This window comes from Ooceraea biroi, chromosome 2 (genome assembly GCF_003672135.1).
Source record: "Ooceraea biroi isolate clonal line C1 chromosome 2, Obir_v5.4, whole genome shotgun sequence".
In the NCBI taxonomy this organism is placed as follows: Eukaryota; Metazoa; Arthropoda; class Insecta; order Hymenoptera; family Formicidae; genus Ooceraea; species Ooceraea biroi.
The window spans coordinates 5768279-5777943 of record NC_039507.1 but is presented as its reverse complement, the minus strand read 5'-3'; positions in this window follow the sequence as shown (position 1 = coordinate 5777943).

Genomic DNA, 9665 nt, shown 5'->3' with positions numbered 1-9665 from the left:
CAGCTGCGATCGCTCGCTGTCGCCGGCTATGAAATTGCGTCGTTTGTCGCCACCCCCGGCAATATCGTGAATAGTTTATAAGTGTGCGGCGCATGATACGCACGGTACGTCCTTTGTGACAGAAAGGAGCGGAAATTTTCAGGAAGCTGTTTTGCACACCGAGGCGGGAATCTGAATTATTAATTCAGACTCCGCGTAAGTAACGTCTTGCTTTTTTTATAATAAAAGCGAGTCGCGCAATGATCTCGGGGCACTTCGAAAGGCACGCATTACATTACTGTGTCAAAGTAGATTTCAACATTGTGCTCGTATGAGGTACGTGGAGTACGTGTACAAATAAAAATGAAAAGTATGTATATGTACTTATGAAAATGCGAACAAACAAACAAAAACCATAAGTGACTTTATGGCGTTAATTTGCCGTAACGTAAAGATGAATGCAAAATGTGTAGATTTTTGCATGTTACATGCTATTTGTTCAAAGTTTATTATAGTTGCATAATACGTGATATATTCATCCATAATGCTACTACATTTTTAACTTTCACTTCCATGTTTATTAAAATTGTATTCCTTGAAACAGGTTTATTTTTAGGAGAGACAAATATCTGTATGAAGTTTCACACTAAATTAATAATTTATATCAAGCGACGCGGTAGCGTCGCGACGCCAAGTACATAATCAAAAATAAGGTTCCGAACAATGAGAGTCACTGTATAATATTGAGTGTTACCAATTTCATTGCATAAACGTCGCGCGCTACCAAGTAGCTTATCTGGAATTCATGCTATTTGACAGGTCATATCAACTTATGATCAAGCGACGCGATAGCGTCGCGACGCCAAGTACATAAAAAAGTAAATAGCCGCATATAATCAATATCGAATGTTACTAATTTTAAAAATATTATTAAAAATTATTAAAAAATGTGATACATAGGAAATGTTTTATTTCACAATAAAGACATAAATTGCAAGTAATTGCAAGCAACATCATCGACGACGACGACGATGACGTTGCACCACGTTGATGACGACGACAACAACGACGACGACGTTGCACCACATCGACGATGACGACAACGATGACGATGACGTTGCACCACGTCAACGACGACGACGACGACGACGACGTTGCGACATAAATTGCAAGTAATTGCAAACAACATCATCGACGACGATGACGTTGCACCACGTCGATGACGGCGACAACAATAACGACGACGTTGCACTACGTCGATGACGACGATGACGTTGCACCACGTCGATGACGGCGACAACAACAACGACGACGTTGCACCACATCGATGACGATGATGACGTTGCACCACGTCAACGACGACGACTACGACGACGACGACGACGACGACGTTGCACTACGTCGATGACGGCGACAACAACAACTGCAACGTCGTCGTCGTCGTCGTTGTCGTCATCGTCGTCGTGTAACGTCGTCGTCGTCGTTGTCGTCGTCGTCATCGACGTGCTGCAACGTCGTCATCGTCATCGACGTGGTGCAACGTCATCGTCGTCGTCATCGTTGTCGTCGTCGTCGTTGTTGTCGCCGTCATCGACGTGGTGCAACGTCATATTAGTTAGTGAGAAAGGGATTGACAGATTGACTGCACCAATCCACGAATTTCATTACATAACGTCGAGCGCTACCACATTCATTGCATAAAATTATAAAACTCATAAAAATGATTTATGTGAAAGTAAAACTATATTGTTAAAGTTATAATAAAAAATATTGTAAATCACATAGAGAAATTTTGTTAGTAAAACAGAAAAAAGTATAAAATATATAAAAATAATTTACATTATATAAAAATCAAAAGATTATTTTTAATAAAACTTATTACAAAGTGCATCGGAACGATGTATGTGTTAGCATGCAAAATAATTGATAATAAAACATATAAAAAGAAATTATGTAATACTAATTATATGTTCAAAAGAATGTAAAACTAAAATATAATCAAATTTTAAAAATTTACAAAAAAGAGTGAGATCCCTAAAAAATCTTTTTAAAAAAAGAAAAAATATATACGCCAAGTACATAAAAACTCCCAACTCGTCAAAATTCAAAACTAAATATGAAATCAATAATTAATTAGCCAAGTATCTAGAAGCAGTTTGAGTATTTTACCCAAACGTTTTCCATGCATACTCTCTTATCGCATGACGACATTGAAGTACTTGGCGTGCCCGAATCGCAGTGGTCATGTATTCTTATAAATTTGTACAATATCTTGATTTGTATTGTATCTTGTATCTTCATGATTTTCAATAATGACTCGCAAATGATTTTGTGTCTCTTATAGGTAGGACAGGACGTTTTAATGTGATTCGGGCACGCCAAGTACTTCAATGTCGTCATGCGATAAGAGAGTATGCATGGAAAACGTTTGGGTAAAATACTCAAACTGCTTTTAGATACTTGGCTAGTTAATTATTGATTTCATATTTAGTTTTGAGTTTTGACAAGTTGGGAGTTTTTATGTACTTGGCGTATATATTTTTTCTTTTTTTAAAAAGGTTTTTTAGGGATACTGACTATTCATTCTTAATTTTTTATATTTATTAACACGTTGCGCTTTTTTATTTACATCTATTATTTTTGATGCCTATGGTTTCGGTGCCTTCAGTTTTTTACCCGTTCAATAACTTTATCGAATTAAAACCTGTATATTTTTTTCACAGGAAATTAATCGGAAAGTGGCACAAAGCCTTAGAAAATAATGGAAATTATTTAAAAAATAAAAGTTGTATTACTTTTTATATAAATAAAGTTCGAACCGTGTCAAAAAAGAGACCATATAAACAAAAAATTTTGATATACCTAATATCATCTTTTTTATGGATATATTACACTTGTAATAATTTGTACAAGCGAAAATTATAATATATTTATCTATGTATATGTATATCTTCAACATGTAAGTGATTATTCCATTTTCCGCTCTCTGCATCTGTCTTAGAAAACTGATTAGATGCTTGCAGTTTGGGCTGTCCATGTACGAGACGTTACTACTGGCTGACTGCGAACTGTTTGCGCTACTCATGTCCGACCGTACTCCTCTCTCAATGTAGACCACTTACAATTAGAACTATTACTCCAAAGTGCATTATAATTCCACAATAGCATTATAGCCACTAAAGCAAACAGATTCACAAGCACGTCTTTGTCTTCCAACAGTTTGCCAAGAATGCTCTTGTTGTGTATAAATTTAGTATCGCTTATGATAAATTAATTAGCAGTCTTCAGATATGACATATACTTTTCAGATTTATTTATATCTAATAACTGTGTATTCTACAAATTACATATAGAGTGATATTAATATAGCAGACGCATATTAATGCTACGTTTTACCTAGTTCGAGATCTCAGCATTGCTTCGAAAATTCGTTTCACTGAAATCTTTATGCCTTCAGCGCAAACGAAATTTAATGTACCTACGAACGTGCTACATGCCCGTACATTTCAAACTGGAACGTGCATTTGAAGGAGCCATTTGAAGGAGAAGGCAGTTACAAATTTCAGTTGCTTATGCAACACTCCCAGCCGTTATACCTTTAATCACGTTTGTTCAACTCAGCGCGTTGTCGTAGTTGCCGAAAGTTTTGAATCGCGTTTGCGATCGACGTGAGTCCTAGGAAACCCCGGCACCCAAACGGAACTGACAGGATTCGCACTCTATCCACAAACTCTCCACGTGACGTAGACAACATTCTCATACTTCATGTTGCCTCCAGTCCAAATGTTAAAACGTACATGCACGTGGAAACGTATACCTGTACACCATCTTGCAACCGCGTTAGATGCTCAGCGTATGAATGTCCTTTGTCTTGCCACCACCGTAAAGGTTCATTGTAATTAGCTGAAACCCGTGAAATTTCTCGTACTGCCACAATTACAGCTACGGTCTATCTTAACCGGTCGCATGATACATATTCAGCTTTATATTACTAATTACACTTTTCGTGCAAGAACAATAAATATAAAACCTTTAATTGAACAAAAGCTGAACAGACAAATAAATATTATTTTCACAGTATATTTTTAATCCAGAATAAATAAAGTAATCCAGATGAATATAATCCAGGTAATAAAGTGAGTCCAAACGGATTCAGAGGCATTAAGAAGCTTGATATTGTATTAAATTGAGATATTGTATTAATTTATAGTTACAGAGATTTTTATTGTCAGATAAGAGCTAGATATTTCCAATTGCTAATTAACATTGTAGATATCATCTGTTAAATGTTAGTTAAGAGAAAATAGCACAGTCTTCTGAAAAGGATCTTCAACCGCAGCTCGTCAGTAAACCGAGATGCTCGATAAACGCAAGCGTTTCCGCGCCGTTTCGCTCGTTTTGCGAGGCGCGCTCGAGACGGATGAAGCGGATTATTCGTGGCTGCGCGTTGCGCAACCGGTGACGTCGCGTCTCATCCGTCGTCCGACATTCTCGCGGACGGATCGCGGCCGTTTAAGTGTATTTTCGCTAATTAATCTCGAGATTAATTCGCGTTCGCCGACACACCACACGCCGGCAATCCAATTTAAATCGCGCGGGGTGGCAGTCGGTGGGACGGGCATAAATTGCGTGCAACAAGGTGAGAGATGGAAATTGCTTCGAGGAGAGTTTCTTGCAGCAGGGTGCAGACGTTCTCCACCGCCACGCAAAGGCACTAAAGCGAATTGCTGCATTCCGCGTGCGGTAGCACGACACTGCGCACGAACTTCTACGTTTCTCCTCTTTCCATCAGTGATCCTCAGTGTGACAGCTTCCGGTGTATATTTTCTGTGGAGGTCCTACTTTGTGTGGTAGCCCGAAAACGTTAGTATCACGGTTTTAATTGTAAACCGTTTAATCACGAGAATTACTATATTGTATGATTTCGTATATAGTTTTAATAGAGATTTCAGATACGGCAATCTTTTTATCAAGCCGAGTCGGATCTTTCCTTTTCGTTTTCGTTCATTTCAATATTACTCTTAAAAGCACATGAAGATGTAATATTACTAATGGATCAATTATGGTAATAACGAGATATTAATGAAGAATCCGCTGAGTAATACATCCGACATTACCGCTTATTAAGTCTGCATTAATTAAATCTATGTGAATTCAGTTGATTACGATGTAATCTGTCTTGCAGCAATTTGCTTTGACGCGATACAAGCAGTGTCTGCTGATGCGTGGAATGCCCCGAACAGAATTTCTTTTTTTTCCAACGGACACCATTTGCATTTTAATTCCATTAATAATTATTCGTGGCAGTCTACAGCTCCCGCATGAAATTTAAAGGAGACGATGAACGACCAGACGTTTCTATGCACGCAGAGACGCGTCAAAAATTAATTATGGCCGTGCTTTGTTATGGCCCGTTCTCGTAAAAATTGAGTATAGGACTTTTGTAAAATTAATCGTTAAATTTTTGTTCAAGTAATGGGAACATACAAAAGGGGAATGCAAGATACAGTCCGATTTTTAAACGCTGATTTCTCAATACTTCATTATTTCTTTATTTCTGTGTTTTAAATTGGATAATACAATTGACAATATAATTGACGTTAAAGGAATTTTAAAATTCTCGGCAACTAAAAGTATAATTCTCGAATAAAGAGAGATTCGAAAGAATTGTATTATGCACAGGATTCCAAGCTTTGTAGCTCGTTAAATGCAAAAAAGAGCTGCATACAGCAATTGTCTATCTGTTTTACATGCTTCCTTATCTGCCCTTCCCAGCCGTTCTCCTGTTCTGAAATGTTTTAATACAGAATGATACCAAGCGTTTGCAACCAGTGCACTTGAGTGATTTCTATAATATCTTTCTCTCTTATAATAATGTTGTTAAATATATTAATAAATTGACGAATTTTGTGGAAAATATGTGTTGGTTCTTTCTATACTTCAAATACTTTCAACATATATAAAGTTTCTTTAAACATCCTTAGAGATTGGAATAATTATAGATAAAACTTGCAAATAAATACTTTAAATGTCAATGTTTATTTAATCTTTCAAGCTTTCTATCTCTCAAAGTATCTATTGTATGAGAATAATAACGATTTGTATTTTCGCTTTCTAAATGATTTGACGAAGCCAAAGTAAGAAAAGATTAAAGGGATTCTTAAAAACATTTGACCGATGTCGATAGGATATGTCAGGTAGCGCTATAGGAATAGCTTTGCGACTTTTCTGAAACATTTCGTGCAGCACGAAGCGACACGATGGACCGTCGAAAGGAAGGAAGGAAGGAAGGAAAGAAGGAAGTGAGCGCTTTGTCGACCGTAAATTGAACTGACGTCGCTTTTCCTTCCGACCTTCTTTTACCGCTCCTTTTAATCAAGCGCGTTTCCTATTTTTAAGTCGACAAACTCTCTCGCTCCTGTAATTAATGCATTAAAGGATGATAAAACCGCGTGTTTGCCGCGCGCTCTAAACGGAGAGGTATCAGATCTTGACTTTAAATAAAATTCTTGAAGCCAACTACTGCAAGTGCATGTGTGTGACATGTTTGTATCTTGACAAAATCGTAAACGACTTTGATGAAAATCTATTATTTACTTAAACGATCTATGGAAATGTCTGCAAAAGAAATCTAACGTCAAATCTAAATTAAATGTTTTGAATTAATATGTGGAAAGCTATAATTACGCGTTTGAGAGAGAGAAAAAAAAAGAAAGAGAGAGGGACAAAGGAAGAAAGAATGGACTGAAATTACTAAACGAAAATGTAGAATCATCTCGATTTGCATCAACAAGCAAGTTTCGAATTTCGAATTAAAAATAGAAGAATCTATTTAGGTCGATGGTACGACGGACGGGTGAAAGAAAATCAGGACGGCTACACCGTCGCAAATTCAATTATGTCCGCGAGATATGACGGCCGACGTAATCACGGTGGATATTGCGCCGCGCAATCTAGCCGAGCACCACCATTGTTGCGCCGAGTTTTCCACGTGCGAAACGCGCGGATCACAATTGCCCTCTCATCGCGCAGCGTGAGGTCTACGGACCCAGTCTTGTTTTACAGAGAAAGTTATTTCGACAGACCGACACGTTTCTTAAATGCACAGTGATGTTTACTTATAAATGAAAGAAAACTGGTTAAGTATGTCAGCGAGTACTGAACGGTGTCCTGAACCACATATAAATATATTCGTTACTTGAATATCCTTTTATATAAGAACGATTCTTTTAGAGTAACTGGACATGTTGTTCAGTATTTTAAATCAGAGGTTGATTGAAAGAAGTTACTCTTATTCTAAATCGATTCGTATTCGTATATGTCTATAATCTATTATTTTATTTATTCGTCTAGTATATCTACAGAAAATTGTGATATATATTGCTATAAATAAAAACTAATAAAAATCTCACGTATATCAAAATCTTCTCTATGTAGATTCTATCTAAAGTATAGCAATAAAGTATTTAATTGAATTTTTTAAATTTCCTTTCTTTATCCTTCTCATGAATTTATATGAATGAACTCCGTAACATCTTCAGCGCTAGAATTACATATGAAATTCGTCCTATTTGGTCATACGTGACCAAGCTTATAACCGAAATATACATCTCTCGCGGGAGTCGAAGCACAGCTGTCGTACCTTCATCACCGAACTAAGACAAATTACGTCGCCGTTAATTTTCGTCTAGTTAACGAAGTTAACCAGTATGTCCAGGTATGTCAGTCGCGCGGCAATAGCTGCCCTTTCAAGCGCGCAACTTCTCGTCGTTCATCGCACCCGGGAATATGTCACGAATAAGTCTTTTCCGCAACAATACAATCTCGATGACAACGTTTCACGAGCAATTTGCCAGACAATCTCGGCCACCATTTTATATGACGCGTCGTGGAAGTAGCGCAAGTGACTCACATGAAAAACTCATATATATTATCTTCGTTGATGCTAAGAAAAAAAGCGATATCAATGATTTATATCTTAGATGCTGCGGAACATTTCAGCGCATAGAACGCGCAAAAGAATTACGTTCGACAATTTTTCTGGTTTTCTGCGATTTTCCTTACCCATGGTTGAATTCAACAAACCACTTTTATTGTTACACTCACGAGGGATTGGTTGCAATTTTGTTTTTACCTGCAAAATAAAGTCCGCTGCCAAGATGTAAGATTTTTTTATGTACATTGCACGATGTGTGCATCAGAGCTGTGCATCTCTGCAAATGCGAGAGAAAGACAAGGGTAGGTTTGTCTGCTGCGAAAGTTTCTTTATTCCGTCCAGCTGGCATCCCAGCAAATCATGAATTTTGCATCAAGACGGATGCGTCTATCCGTACGAAAAAACGGCAACTGCGTAGCGTGTGCATTTAAATTGAATACTAAGTGCGTTTTAAATGTATGCGAGTTCAGATTGAGCACTTACAATAGACATTAGACGAAGACATGAGTAAATAATCGAAAAAGTTTTGCGGATATGCGAAAATGTAAGGGACGCGTGTACCGCAACGACGAAATTCGCACACGTTTCCATATTGTAAAAGATTCATGCGCATTATGGGATACCGAGTCCAACCGGGAAGCGTGTGAAACGTTCATAGGGGTGTACATAAAATAAACCGGCTCGAGATATAACTCACCCCGTGCTGTTTCTCATTTATATCGCTCAATATTCTGGCTGGACCGTATCAGCCAGATGCGATGTGCTAAAGTTGCGGTTTGCAGGCATCAGTCAACTCACGCGACGTGCGTTTCACGCTGCTATAAGTATAATGCGTACGTCATATCACTGTCATCGTATAGTTACGTGAAGGGCCCGTCGACCTGGCGCAACCCTTCGCACGACGCAACCCTCGGACTTGCGGTAAACGATGCCATTGTTCGCTGAAAGCGACTAGATTTATCTATGCGTATGCTAAATTGTGGAGTTCCGTATATACAGTAGAGTTAGCTGAATATTATAATAATAACTGTTCGCTAATAACTGTAAGCTTGAAAAGAATAAATTCGATAAATCATATAATAAAATATCGTGATAATAAATCATATTAAAAAAATGTCGTAAAGTAAAAATTATATAATACGATTCAATAAGTCATATGTTTTCTTGATATAATCCAAATGTATGATTTTGCGAATTATTTTATGCTCTTGTCTTGTATTGCGAGATAAGAGAATTTGCAGTTTAAAAACCGGACAAGGATTTCGAGATGTAACGCTTTGGTAAAAGCGGTGAGCTTAGAATAAGAAATCTGAGCGGATCAATCTGCCAACGACACTGTATTAACTATTCATTTCACATGATTGACGTAAGACGATTCTTCCAAGCTAAAGTCTTTAAAGTCTAAGGATACATCGAACGTCTCGACGACGTTTCTCAGAAAAGAGCATTTCCGTGATCGCGAAGAGATGAGGATCTCATCTTTCATAAATCCGCGAATGCATAATATTGTAGAATACGTAACGTAATTCGTAATTCTTTAAATTTCATCTTGATTCTTCTCTCTTTATTGCATTAAAAGATTTACTTATTTATGGAATCTTTTCTTTAATTATATAAGTAAAAAAAAACTAATTGACATCGCCAATTCAATACTTTTACATTAACTTTTTAACTTTTACATTTTTATTCATATTTCAATAATTTGATATTCTTATTTATATTATGATAAAAAACAATATTGCTACAAAAA